At 47.9% G+C, this 13581-nt stretch overlaps 1 long non-coding RNA gene across 1 annotated transcript; it reads left to right on the plus strand.

Moving 5' to 3' along the window:
• The first annotated feature begins 224 nt into the window (after positions 1-224).
• LOC145718512 (uncharacterized) lies at positions 225-12630 on the plus strand. Its single transcript, XR_014141863.1, has 2 exons — positions 225-1216; positions 12465-12630. It is a non-coding gene; the product is annotated as an uncharacterized LOC145718512 (long non-coding RNA).
• Positions 12631-13581: the final 951 nt, after the last annotated feature.

Consider the following 13581-nt stretch of genomic DNA (forward strand, 5'->3'; position numbering starts at 1 on the left):
TTCTTCTTCCTCTTCTTCCTTCTTCCTCTTCCTCCTCCTCTTCTTCCTCTTCTTCCTCTTTCTTCTTTCTTCTTCTTTTAAATTTATTTGAGAGAGAGAGCATGAGCCGGGGGACAGGGCACAAAAGAAAAGGGAGAAGCAGACTCCCCACTGAGCGGGGAGCCAGATGCAGGGCTTGATCCCAGGACCCTGAGACCATGACCTGAGCCAAAGGCAGATGCTTAACCAACTGAGCCACCGAGGCACCCCACGGCTGGAGGTTCTTATTTGAAATGAAGGTTATCAGCCTCTAGGAAGGATGCTAAGACCACAAAGGAATAGGAGATAGCCCCCAAAGACTCTGAGAAACAATAACTGAAGAAGTAGGAGGGGAGCCAGAAGAAAGAGCGATCATAGAAGTGAAGGGAGGAAAAAGTTTTAAGAAAAGAGGAATGGACAGAGATTCACATGCCATGCTCTAGGTTAGGGTGTGAAAGTGTGGATGGCAGATGGAGACTAGTCTGTGCAGAAGCTTGCCTGTGAAGGGTGTGAGGAGATGGCAGGTGACTGGACTGGGATGAATTTAATATGAAATTTACATGGAGGGAGGCCAAAACCAGTAGCGAGGAGGGCACAGAAGGTTGCTTTGAGGCATAATCACTGTCCTTTCCCCTTATAGTTCCATTCCTTGCCTTTTGCAATCCTTGAGCATTCTCTGAGTCTTTGGGGTATTGTGGGGAGGAGGTAAGGGACAGAAGATGGTTCTCTGAACCTAGAGGACCTTATTTGCATTTTCTCTTGCTCTCTGACCAGACCTCAAGTTCCCTTAGGACAGGGACTGTGTCTTGTTCACTGTTCCAGCTGCAGGGTCTCTCATAGGGACCAGCACATAGTAGATGCTCAGTTAGGATTTGAACATTTTTCTGTTCAATTATAATAAAAATAGTGAGTAGATAAAGAGCTGTTTGCTGAGATATCAGTGAAATATGAAGGTTTCCTTCTCAGTTCTTCACTATTTTGAGTCATTTATTCTAACCCCTTTCTCACCAGGCAGTTCTGCTCAGCTTGATTTTTGTCCTCAGAAAGAGAATAAAATTGACAGTTGAACTTTTTCAAGTCATAAATAAGGCCATCAGCAACTCTCCTTTCCTGCTGTTCCAACCACTATGGACTTTTGCCATCCTCATTTTCTTCTGGGTCTTCTGGGTAGCTGTGCTGCTGAGCCTGGGGACTGCAGGTAAGAGCATTGGGTTCCATCACCTCGGAGGTGGGCACGGAAGACCCCGCCATTTTAGAGCCATTGACCTGCTTTCATGGGGACCAAATTCCCCTGCAATGAGGCGTGTCCGATGACGGTGGTGATGGTGCCAGGGGCTCTGTCATGGAGGAAAGCAGGAAAACCCTTTTCCTCTTTTACACTGGCATTAAAGAAACTGGGTTTGTTTCAAGAGAGGATAAATTCAGTAAGGACTGAAAGAGCTTTCAGAAAAACTACAATATGAACAAAAGCCTCTAGAAAGAAGGATTCAGATTTTATCCACGGCAATTTGCCAACTCCTCTCACATCAGTGATCAAGAAGATCGCCCTATTAAAAATGTGTTGTGCCCAGCAGAGCCAGCTTACGTTTAAAGCAAGTGCACATGGTCACATTGCTTAGGTCCTGAGAAGACAATCCTGAATCCCACCCCCCACCACGTCCTGTTATCTCTATACAGTGGTTTTCCACCAGAGGGATTCCTCAGAATCAGCTTTATTAAAATACAGTTGCCTGGGCCCCCTCCTCAGAGATCATGATTCACTTGGTTTGAGGTAGGGCAAACGATATTTTTTTGAAGCCCCATAACGGGGCAAAGAAGTGCTATTTAAAGTACTGTCTGAAATGAGGTAATGAGCTTATGTCAGAATATATACCACTCCTTTATCGAGAAATCTCGCGATGGGGGGAAAATGTCAGCAGAAGGAAACACTGGGCTTCGTCAAGCGGTCAGTCTGTGTTCTGGCGCAAGCTCCTCATCTCGCTGTGGGCTGGTAACAAGCGGTGTGGGGATGGGCAGCTAGTCTGTAAGCACACTTTGAGTGGCCCAGCTCTAGATCTTCTCTAACTCCTCTGTTCGATTTGGTTAAGGCCCACATTCACACTCCGACGGGAGTACCAAAGAGTAAGTTGCTTTCTGAGACCAACCGTCACCAGACAAATAAGAACCACAGCAGATGAGAGGGGCTGTTCTCTCAGACACCTGGCCTCACCCTGCCATCTTAATCTGTGAACTGTCTGGAGTCAGTCAGTTGAGCATCTGCCTTGGGCTCAGGTCATGATCCCAGAGTTCTGGGATCGAGTCCCACATCAGGCTCCTTGCTCCGCGGGAAGCCTGCTTCTCCCTCTGCCCCCTGCTTGTGCTTTCTCTCTCTCTCTGTCAAAATAAAATAAATAAAATCTTAAAAAAAAGAACCACAGCGGATGTCAAATCTACAAGGCTAATGTGATCCCTTACTGTTTTATCAAGTTTATGTTGTCTCCGATCGGCTCCAGTCAAATCTGTAAGAACAACTGCTGTGTAGTAGATTCTTAGTCAACTGGGGTCTCTTCCCTCTCCTCTGGAGTCAGCTGACCCATTGGAGCTTGCTTCAAGATGGTCAGCAGGCTCCCTGGGAGACATGGTCCCTACGTCTAGCTCCAGAGACGCTGTAGGAGCACTCTCTTCTGTTGTTCTCTGGAAGCTCTCTGCAGACCTGCAGTGAACTCAGGATAATTATCCAGGAAGAACCAGGACTGTAATCAGTCAGGATGAGGTGTGTCTGGGAGTCACAGAAGACTCAACCAGTGGCTTAAATACGATATGAGGTAATTTCTCTCTTACGGAAATGAAGTCCACAAGGAGGAGCCCCAGGCCAGCATGATCCTCCAGCGATGGCAGCCCTAGGTGTGTGTGTTCGACTTCATCTCAGCGCCTTGTGGCTGACCTCCTGTCCCACTTGCTTCCATCTGGTAGCAGAAATGGACACTCGGGCTCCAACCATACCCTACACCAGCCATTAGGAAGGTGGCAGGGAGGAAGGTGAGCGTGCCCTCCCTCCCTCAGCCCTCCTGGAAGTCATGACAGCATGTCTACCTCCGCCCCACCGGCCAGATCCTCGTGACACAGCAACACCTTCCTGCGAGGGAGGCCAGGAGACACGGTTTCATTTGGGGCAGCCACACACAGTTAAAAAATTAGAGGTTCTATTGCCAAGAAAAAGCGAAGAACAGACATTGTGGGACAGTTGGAAGTCTCAGCTAGGGCAACACCGAACAGCTCTATTTTGTTCGCTTGAAGCAGTCTCAGTCCCGGTCAGAGAGGAGGGCAGTGGCCTTGGTAAGTGCAGGAACACAAGCATTTGTTGAACTGTGCCCAAATTCCAGGCTGTGTCCTGGGAGCTTTCTTAACGTTCTCTGCGTTAAGCATGGCAATCCCCCTCATCCTGTATTTGTTATGCTCAAGTTCCAAGCAAGAGAATTGAGGTTCTGAGTACGCGCTCCGTGGAAGGTCACCCCAATAGGAAGTGCGAGGCTCTCTCTGGCTCCAGAGCCCTAGGATGGAACCCGTGTGATCTCTGCCCTCTCGCATCTCCCGTGTCTGGGAGACAGAGTGGGCCTCCTCAGTTGTCTGTCAAGTCAGAGCAGTACTCGGCCGCAGCAGCTGGCTGGCGGATGTGGCCTGGGCCCACAATGTTGTGTTTGGGGTCTGTGGTTACAGGACAACAGGGCCAGAGGTCGAAGCCAGGGTGGGCTGGGAGTGGAGGGTGGCAGAAGGTGGCGGGGCATGGCGACGGGGTGGTGGACGGTGGTATTGGAACCATTGCCCTAAAGAATCACCAGAGAAGGGGTGAGGTCCTGGGAATATGACTCAGGACCAGGGAAGGACGTTCCTTCCTCCTCCAGCCTCTGGGGCGTAGACGTCCTTCTGGGCCGTGAGTCTGGCTAAAGGAAATCGTCCCTGTGCTTAACCCATGCTACCTTGGAGCAGGGCACGTTCGTTCGTTCTTGCCTTTTACTTCACAACTGTTAGGGGAGCCTTGTGGGGCTGAGGCCCTGGGCTAGGCACTGGGGAGGAGTGGCATCCTCTCCTCAGAGCACGTAGAGTCCAGCAGGACAGACTGACAATGAAACGTGTGCTCATGGCAAAGGTTGATGAATGTCACGGTAGGAGAAGTTTGGGGAGCTCCTAGAGCTCCAGAACTAGGCTCTACCCCACTTTGTGAGTCAGGGAAGGTTTCTCAGAGGATGGGCTAGAAATTGCCATCAGAAAATACAGAAAGAAGCTAAGGGGGATTCACGAGGGGTCACAGGCAAACACCAGGAGAGGACCTCGTCACAGACGACAAGGAGAGAGCCAGTCCTGGGAGTTAGGGGTGCAGACGGAGAGGAACACATCCCAGGGCTGCCTCGGGGGTGAGCAGCCAGCGCGCTGTCCCTTCAGTTCCCCGTTAGGCCCAACTAGGGCCCGGGGCTTCTGGGGCATGAAATAGGGTCTGCCCCAGGGCTGTGAGCAGGAGAGGCAGGAAGACAAGTAGGGGATTCCAGGGGCGGAAGGCAGCACGGCATTCTGGAACCACCTCGGAGGTCAGGTACTAAAGTGAGGCCGTTCTCTGTCAGTGGACGGAGGAAACCAGGCCCGAGGGCGAGAGGCAGAGGGTCAGGAAAGAAAGCCAGGTGCCTGGGACCTGACGTAGATATGCATGCTGGCAGACCTTCTGCTTTGCAGGAGAGGAGGTGTGGCAGGGAGGTCTGGCCTTCCCTCCTGCTGGGCTCAGGCACCCTAAAAACCAGACTGGCTGTCCCCTCCAGCCACCTGACTCTCCTTCCCATTCACCTGTGGGCCAACCCAGGTGCACAGAACTCCTTTGTTTTCAAAGGCCTTTTCACTCCATGCCAGAGCTACCACTCTGGTCTGGGCGGGTCACTTCTAGGCTTCATGTCATTTTGACCTTCGGGAGATGCCCCCAGTGCACTTGTGGGAGACTGAGAGCTGCTGTCAGTGCTTGTGAAAAGAAGCCAGGTGATGTGGGTGGTCAGAGAGGCCGGCGCAGTGCCTGACTGTCTCCCTTCACATCCCCTCAGGCAGTTATAGAACCCTCCAGTTGTCCAGTCTGTGTCCCATGTGGCCAGGGGATGGGGGGGTGTCCTCAGTGGGTAATAGTTGGGAGCTTTCTATCACGTCAGGTAGTTGAAGGAACTAATATTTTGGGGCACCTGGGTGGCTCAGTCAGTTAAGTGTCTGCTTTCGGCTCAGGTCATGATCCCAGGGTCCTGCTTCTCCCTCTCCCTGCCGCTCCCCCTGCTTGTGCTCTCTCTCTCTCTCTCTCTCTGTCAAAAGAATAAATGAAATCTTTAAAAAAGACCTAATACTTTAATGTGTAAAAAAGAAAAAGAAATACAGGAAAAAGTGACCTTGGGCTGTTTTTGCCCAGATGAGCTATTTCTCTAGAGGCTATCACTCAGTCTCTGAGCTAGTCTACAAATTCTGGCTTGTTTGGGGATCGTTTCAGCAGACCATATCAAGGCCCTCCGGCAGTGACGTTGATTCGCCCATTAGGAACTATCTGCTACCAGCCATGTGACAGTGACTACTAAAATCCAGTGGGGAAAAGCGAAACTGTCATAACCTTGGGAACCCAGCAGGTGCAGGTGGCAGGTTGGAAGGAGCCCGTGTGGGCTCAGTATGTCCAATTGTCATTAAGGTGGCCTGGAAACCCCAGAGTCAACAGTGGAGGAAGCCCATCTTGGGGAGCACTTCCCCTCCGCATGTGCTACAGTTAGAAGGGTCATCACAGGGAAACATTCAGTGTGCTTGGGACGGCCAAGGGCCCTGCTTGGAAAGGAGGCAGCAGGGTCAGACAGGTTTCCCATCAAGGGACCCAGGATCCTGGCTGGCTCTGGCCTTCCTTATACGTTAATCCTCTGTGCTTCCCTTTTCTCATTTTGGCAATGGAAAAATGATGTTTTCACAGGGCTGCGAGGAGGCTAAGATGGGGCCGGAGCTTTGCTTTGCAAATAAGGGACCATATATGTTCCTTATGTTGGGAATTACTGTTGGCTAAAGAGTATCTGGTCCTAGCTTCAGCTTTACTCTCTGCCCTCCCTGGCATATTTGAGAATATAGTTTACAAGAAAATTGTCTTCTTTTTTGAGTTCTGAGAGATTAAAGCCTCCTAGCATCCCAGACCTGTCCTGGGAAGAGGTAGAGGGAACCTGCACAAGAGAGATTTGAAACAGCTCCTGCTTTTTTTGAAGTTTATGGTCCCTTTGGGAAGGTGCAAAAGAAAACAGTCTCCAGGAACATTCGTGCCTTTGCACCTGCCGTGACCTTCATCTGGAAACACCTCCTCTTCGCAGCCTGCATCTCACCTCTCGACCCCAAACTGCTTGGAAAGCTAGTCATTCTCCAAGAATGGTTTTGAGCAGTGTAGTTCTTAGAAAATCTATAAGTTCCCCAGGCATACTTAGTATTGCTTCTTCATTTTCCTTGCAATTTTTACACTCTTCATTCTTTGAACAGCTATCCATTGCAGCCCCGGGAACTGGAGGTACAGCCGTGAGCAGGACAGAGGCACTAGTGAGTGGGGAGAGAGGGAATAAAGTATATATATTATATGTCAGATGGTGATGAGTCCTACGAAGAACAATAATGCAAGACAATGACTTGTGTGTTACCATCCCCCTGGAGTATGGACATCTTGAGGGCAGGGGCCGTGTCTTTTCCTTTCTGTGTCTCTTACCTCAGCGTGCAGCTCCTCAATGAGTTCAGTAAGTGTATCCTGAATCAGTAGGCGAATTCGCATCAGTGCTGTGAGTATTAAATGAGATGTATACACAGAAAGAACTTGGTAAATTACAGGCTCTATGTCAGTGAGATTTTCTTCTCTTTTTCCCTAATCTTTATGCTGTCCGAGCAGAAGCTGAGCCAGTGAGAGACACAGGCAGGACGGGTGTCAGGAGGGCACCTGAGCCAATTTGCTGGAAGAGGCCAGTGCACTGAATGTACTAGAAAGTTGAGCCCTTCCAAGTTGGACCTGCTTCCTTTGGGAAATTAGCCCGACCGGCTGGACTGCCTTCCTTGAGAAACGGTCATGTATATGATCATGAGTATCACCTTAATCTTTCAAAATGCTTTAAAGCATGTTTATAATGTCTGGACTTATGATTAGCTTCATGATGAATTTCCTCCTGTTTGTATTGATGATAACCCGAAAATTGTCTCAGATCTCTATAGTAAGATATATTAGGGATATAGGATATATTGGAGCTATATTTATTGGATTTATTGAGGAAGGTTGATTCATTCATTTGTTCATTCAATAAATATTTATTGAACACTTACTATATCTGACCCTGTTATAGATGCTAGATATACAGCTTTCCTTCTAGTTTGGAAGCTAGAGGGGGGATGAGCATTAAATAAAATAAGTAAGTGAATTTTATAGTACATTAAAAGTTGGTAAGTGGTATGGAGAAAATTAAAGCAGAGAGGAGGAATGAGAAATGCTTAAGGGGGAGTGCAATCTTAAAACTTGATGAGTAGGGAGGGCTTCATTGAGAAGGTGATAGGTGAGCAAAGATTTGAAAGAGGTATGGGTGGAGCCATGAGGCTATATAAGGGGAGGGACAGTGTTCTTGGCAAAGGGAAGGCAAGGATAAAGGTACCAGCAAGAGGCAAGGGTACTGGGGGCACCGCAAGCAGACCCCTTCAGCCGGAGTGGGGTGGTCGAGGGAGAGCATGGGTCAGGAGGGGGTCAGAGAGGGCATGGGATCAGCGATCCTTAAGTTCCCCTTAACACGCGTTGGCTACACATAGGGTCCTTAGGACTTGTAGCCTTTATAGGAAGTCTGGTTCTAATCTGAGGTGGGAAGTCATTCCGGTTTTAAGCAGAATAGTAACATGATCTGACTTACATTTAGTAGCAGCCATCCAGGGAGGAGATGATGCTTGCATAATAATGGACGAGGTGTGACTTATCAGAGTCTGTGGCTCTTCTGAAGGATTTCCTGATGTGTTAGTGGAGGGTGTGAAGGAAAGAGATTTAGAGATGACACTGAGCAACTGAAGGATGAGACTGCCATCAGCTAAGATGGGGCAAGACTCTGAGTGGAGCATTTTTAGGGGAGATCATATCGGTTTTGATTGTGTTAATTGAGACATCTTTTTGGCAGCCAGATGGAGATGTCCAGTGGGCAATTAGCTGTTTGAGTCTGAAGTTTCTGGAGAAGTCCCAGCTAGAGATCTACATTTGGGAATTTGGAAGCATATAAATGGTATTTAAAACCCTGAGAGTAGAATGAGTGCAGAGAGAGAAGAGTGGAAATCCAAGGGCTGTGCTTTGGGGACCTTCAGTGGTAAGGGATCCAGGAGCTGGGGAGGAAAACAGAAATGAGGCTGACCAGGAGCAGCCAGTGGGCAGGAGGATGGAACGTGTGCTGTGCTGGAGTGTGGGGGAAGGGCTTCAGGGATACGGGACTGGTGTCCGGTGTGTCAAATGCTACTGATAAGCGAGATAAGACCCGAGGACTGATCACTGAATTTAGCAACAAAACCACTTCAGGGAAGTGCAGGGGAGTGGATCATGATCCAAGTGGGTTTAAGGGAAAGAGGGAGAAAAGAATTGAAAAGAGTAAGTAGGCACAGTCTTGAGGAATTTGGCCATAAAGAGGGACAGAGGGGTGCCTGACTGGCTCACTCAGAAGAGTGTGGGTATGGATTATTTTAAAATAAATTAATTAATTAAAAAATTTTTTAAAGAGGAACAGAGAAATGTCAAGGAAGCTGGAGGAGAGTCAGGAGAGGGGTTTTTTTGTTTTTTTGTTTTTGTTTTAAAGATGAGAGATGGTTGAAAATGATTCCGTTGAGAGGCATACTTGGATGAAGGAAGCAGGAGGGGGGAATTGCTGAAGAGCTGTCATCAGTAGATGAGGAGGGGGGTCCAGAGGAGGGGTTAGCCTTACTTAGGATCATGGACAGTTTATCCCATTAAGTGGGGGTCGGGCTATGGGCTCATGCTGACAGCAGGTAGATGTTGGGGGTAGGCACCCGCAGAGGTTTTCCAGTTGTTCCACTTTCCTCAGAGAAACCAGAAGTAAGGTCATTGACAGAGAGTAACAATGGGGGAAAAAAACCTTAGAGGCCCAAGGAGGAATTATAAACAGTCCAGAAGAAGGGGAGATGAGTAGATGAATAAAGCAACATGGGAGTTCCTGATAGTCACTCAGATGGTATCCTCTTTCTGATGTTTTGTTTGCTTCTTTCGTGTTCTCCCCTTAATGGCTGATGTCCAGCATCATTCCAACATGCAGTAGATGCTTAATAAACATTCGTTAATTCCAGAGCTGGAATTCTCTCTCCCTGTCTTCCAGTTATAGCTAACCCTGTATTGTACTCGCTCTTCCCAGGGTCTTAGCCACGTAATCCCCATAGCAGCTACATGTGTGGCCATCAGGGCCACAAGACTAGACGGGGTCACCAAGGGTGCAAGGAGTTGCTATTAGTGTCTTCAGATTACAAGTGATGGAACAGAGATGTTACAAGGTCCCATAACCTGCCCGAGGCTGGTCAGCCATTAGGGGACGGTGCAGAGATATGAATCTCAGCCTGTGGGACTCAAACCCAAGCCTGTAATCTCTGCCCCAGGGTTCATCTTGTCCACCCTCTTCATCTTGACAATGAGAGAGTGGAGGCCCAGGTTGCTTATCACATGTGTCAGAGCTGAGACTGGGACCAAGTCCTCTCTGAGTTCAGTGCCCTTTGCACCATCATCCCTGTGATCCATCGTAGCTTGGCATCTATCTGAAGTCTAGTTCCCCTTAACACGCGTTGGCTACACATAGCAGTAGCTATGGTGAAACAGTCTTCCCCAGCAAAGCAGCGGGTCCTCCGACGGAGGCTCGTGCCTGCACTGACACTGTCGTCCAGGAGAGGGTAGTCTTGTGCGCAGAAACAGGCCTGCCCCACCCACAGGCGGTAACCGCGGCTTCCTGGGCTTTCAGCCTGAAGCCTGAGCGCCTGATCTGATTCTTCAGAGAATGTTTGCCTAAAGCAGAGGTTTTTGAGAAGTAGGTCTGGCCCCCAGGTGGCATTTGGCAATGTCTAGAGACCTTTGGGGCTGACATAACTGGACGAGGGGAGGTGGGTTGCTCCTGGCATCCAGTGGGTGGAGGCCAGGGTGAATGCTAAACATCCTACAGGGCACAGGACAGCCCCCCACCCCCAACTAAGGGTTATCTGCACCAAAATGGGAATTGGTTTGTTGAGAAACCCTGCCTGAAAGGAGAGTCTGGAAACAGCCTGATACGACTGAACCAGAGGAACAAATAGAAGGTCGCTGAGACGAAGATACTCTAAAGCAGCAGTGACCAGAATACCGTATGGGTTCTGCTGCTTTGGGGAATGCCAGGGGTTGGAAGGCTTGTATGAACCCGGACTTACCACTTTAGCCACTCTCCAGTCGCTACTGCCATCGATCGGTGTGCTGAGCCGGAACGTGTGTGAGTGTGCCCCTCCTGGGGCTGGCACGGGGCAGCCAAGGAGCTCCCCCTTTAGCAGCCAGGGCTCCGTATTTACCTTATGTCTGTCAAAGCATCCCTCCTGTTCTGTGGGAACATTCTCCACCCCCAAACCATTTGCAACGTTGTAGGCCTGTTCTTGCAAAACTGCCATCTATCCCCAGGACTTGACCTTGCAGGAAGTACAGTGTGCTTGTTGGCTGGCCCTGGTCACCCTGACATTCCATGAAGTGATTCTCCAAGTCTCCGCCGACCTGATCTGCCCAAGCCCTGCGTTGATGGTGAGGGGCTCTTCTCTAGTGCTGGGAATGCTTTTCCGAAACACACCCGTTTTGGAAAAGCATCAACATTTATCAGTGCCGTACCTGAGACAGAGATTGCCTCCCAGCCAGAAAGAGCCCAGTGCTCAATGAAATATTAACTTCTCTGTAAATCAAGCTGCTCCACTGTTTCTCACAATGTGACTCTTGTTCAGCAGAACACAGAGCCTAAGGAACGAAGGCCAGCCTCTGTCCGTGGAATCAGATTGCTCTACAGCACGATTATCTTCTCCAACTTCCTTTGCAGAGATCCTCTTGTGAATGTCTATAGACACGGGAATTATGAGCCTAAAACCAGTTTATAGCTAAGGAAGAAAATATGAAACTATCTTTAAATGTCGTTCCAGTTGTAGGTTTTGCTGAAGACTGAAGTGCCCATCTTCTGACTTACAGTAGTTTTAGGGTTGTAGTTAGTATAGTTACAATAATTTTAAATATGTAGTGGGAGAACATCTAGAAATTACACATAGCCACAGAGCTGGGATTTGGATTTACTAAATCCAACCTGAATTGAATTGAATTGCAGAGCTAATTCAGGGGCTTCTTTAGATGAGGGCAAATAAAACAGGGACTGGCCGTGAGAATGGCAGAGCACTGTTGGGATGACCCTGCTGGCCTGGTTTAATACAGTATTAAGCTCCTGAAATTTAATAAAATCATTATCACTTATGGAGTGAAGTTTCTATGGACCAGGCCCTGTATTAAGCATTTACCACGTAATCTCATTCAAACTACCAGCAGGAAATTGGTGTTATACCTAAGGAGACTGAATAGCTTACCCAGTTCAAGCTGAGATATGAACCTAAGTTAGCACTGAGACCCAATAGGTATTTCAAATGCGCTAGAAGAGTTTGCCCTTGAAATGAAATCTGAGGGGCGCCTGGGTGGCTCAGTTGGTTAAGCCACTGCCTTCGGCTCAGGTCATGATCCGAGTCCCGGGATCGAGTCCCGCATCGGGCTCCCTGCTTGGCGGGGAGTCTGCTTCTCCCTCTGACCCTCCCCCTTCTCATGCTCTGTCTCTCTATCTCATTCTCTCTCTCAAATAAATAAATAATAATAAAAAATCTTTAAAAAAAAAAATCTGAAATGAATCCCTTTGAAACAAATGGAGATCCTTGTCTCATTTATAAACTCTAAATTTTTGGTGAAGCAGTGTTCTAAAATATAGTCCTAATGGCTGTAGTCCTAATAACGAGTTTTGTTTGTATCACAAAGTGGTGTGGTAGAAAAACCATGGATGTTAGAATCCAGTGTGTCAGGGTTTATAGTCTCCTTCCACTAATCGTGAGCAGTGAGACTTTATGGAAGTTCCCTGACTCTTCCAAACCTCAATTTTCATATCTACAAAGTGGGATGAGCATTAGAGTATATAGGTCAAGTGTCTTGCAAATTGCCTACCCATCAGTCATTATGAATATTGTTATTGATATTACTCATAAGTTAAATGTGTGTTCTCATTTTTCAGTGTGTGCTATGAAGATCTCAAATGAGGGTGGATGCTACCAACTTTACTTTGGCATCTGTGCATCTACCTAATGCCAACAGCCAGCCACGTGGAAGTGTGGCCTGTTGAATCATCTTTCCATGCTTTGGAAAACATTGGTGTAAAGCATATTTGTGTTTTAAACTTTAGGAGCTGCACGGGTTATTGAAGGTGGCCAAGTGGAATATCAGCCGCTCGTAGGCATTCGGTACATGTGGTGGTACCATTTAATTGGCCTCATCTGGACCAGCGAATTCATCCTCGCGTGCCAGCAAATGACGGTAGCCGGGGCACTGGTCACTTGCTATTTCAACAGGTAGGTCTACTGCTACCCTACTTCCAACAGGTAGGATTACTGCTCTTGATTTGTCTACGTGCTTCACGTCCGGTATCACAAAAGATACTTTGGAGTTTTATTTTTTTATTTTTTTAAAGATTTTATTTATTTATTTGACAGAGAGAGACACAGCCAGAGAGGGAACAGAAGCAGAGGGAGTGGAAGAGGGAGAAGCAGGCTTCCTGCAGAGCAGGGAGCCCGATGCGGGACTCGATCCCAGGACCCTGGGATCATGACCTGAGCCGAAGGCAGACGCTTAACGACTGAGCCACCTAGGCGCCCCGATACTTTGGAGTTTTAAAAAGGGGTTGGCAGGAGTCAAAGACTAAGGTCAAAATTGGAGCAGGATGCTCATTTGGTAGTGAAAAGAAATGTTATACCTTAAATGTGTCACATTTCCAAGCTCTTTCACCTTAAGCTAGAAAATTCAGAGGGAAGCAAAACAGGGACATAATCCAACTGCTTAGAATTGAAAGATGTCTGAAAGGAAAGGTTGACTTCTGTAAAAAATGAGGACAGTGTTTTCTTGGAAAATAATTTTAAACCCTAAGGAAATTGTATATAACTATAAAATACAGTTCGTGTTCATCTACTTAAATACTAGTGAATTAATTACTTGCTTCTTTGTTCACCGTGATACTTATTTAAGTGTTTTCACCCCATTACCTCATCAAAATAATTGAGGACACACACACACCCCCCCCCCCAGAACTTTTTACCTCGTTTGTGTGTGTGAGTCTCCATGGGGCAAAGATAAAACCACAGGCAAGCAGAGCAGGCCAGGACAATGACAGGGTTGGACTGAGGACAGGAAGTTTATTCCCTATAGGGCTGAGCCTCCTCTAATCTCTCAGACCAAATGAGCAGATAAGCATGAATATTTGTGGGGGTAAGAAAGTCAACCAGGGATGATTCATCCCGATGAGCAAT

This window comes from Leptonychotes weddellii, unplaced genomic scaffold (genome assembly GCF_054177405.1).
Source record: "Leptonychotes weddellii isolate Sample4059 unplaced genomic scaffold, ASM5417740v2 HiC_scaffold_1676, whole genome shotgun sequence".
Lineage (NCBI taxonomy): Eukaryota > Metazoa > Chordata > Mammalia > Carnivora > Phocidae > Leptonychotes > Leptonychotes weddellii.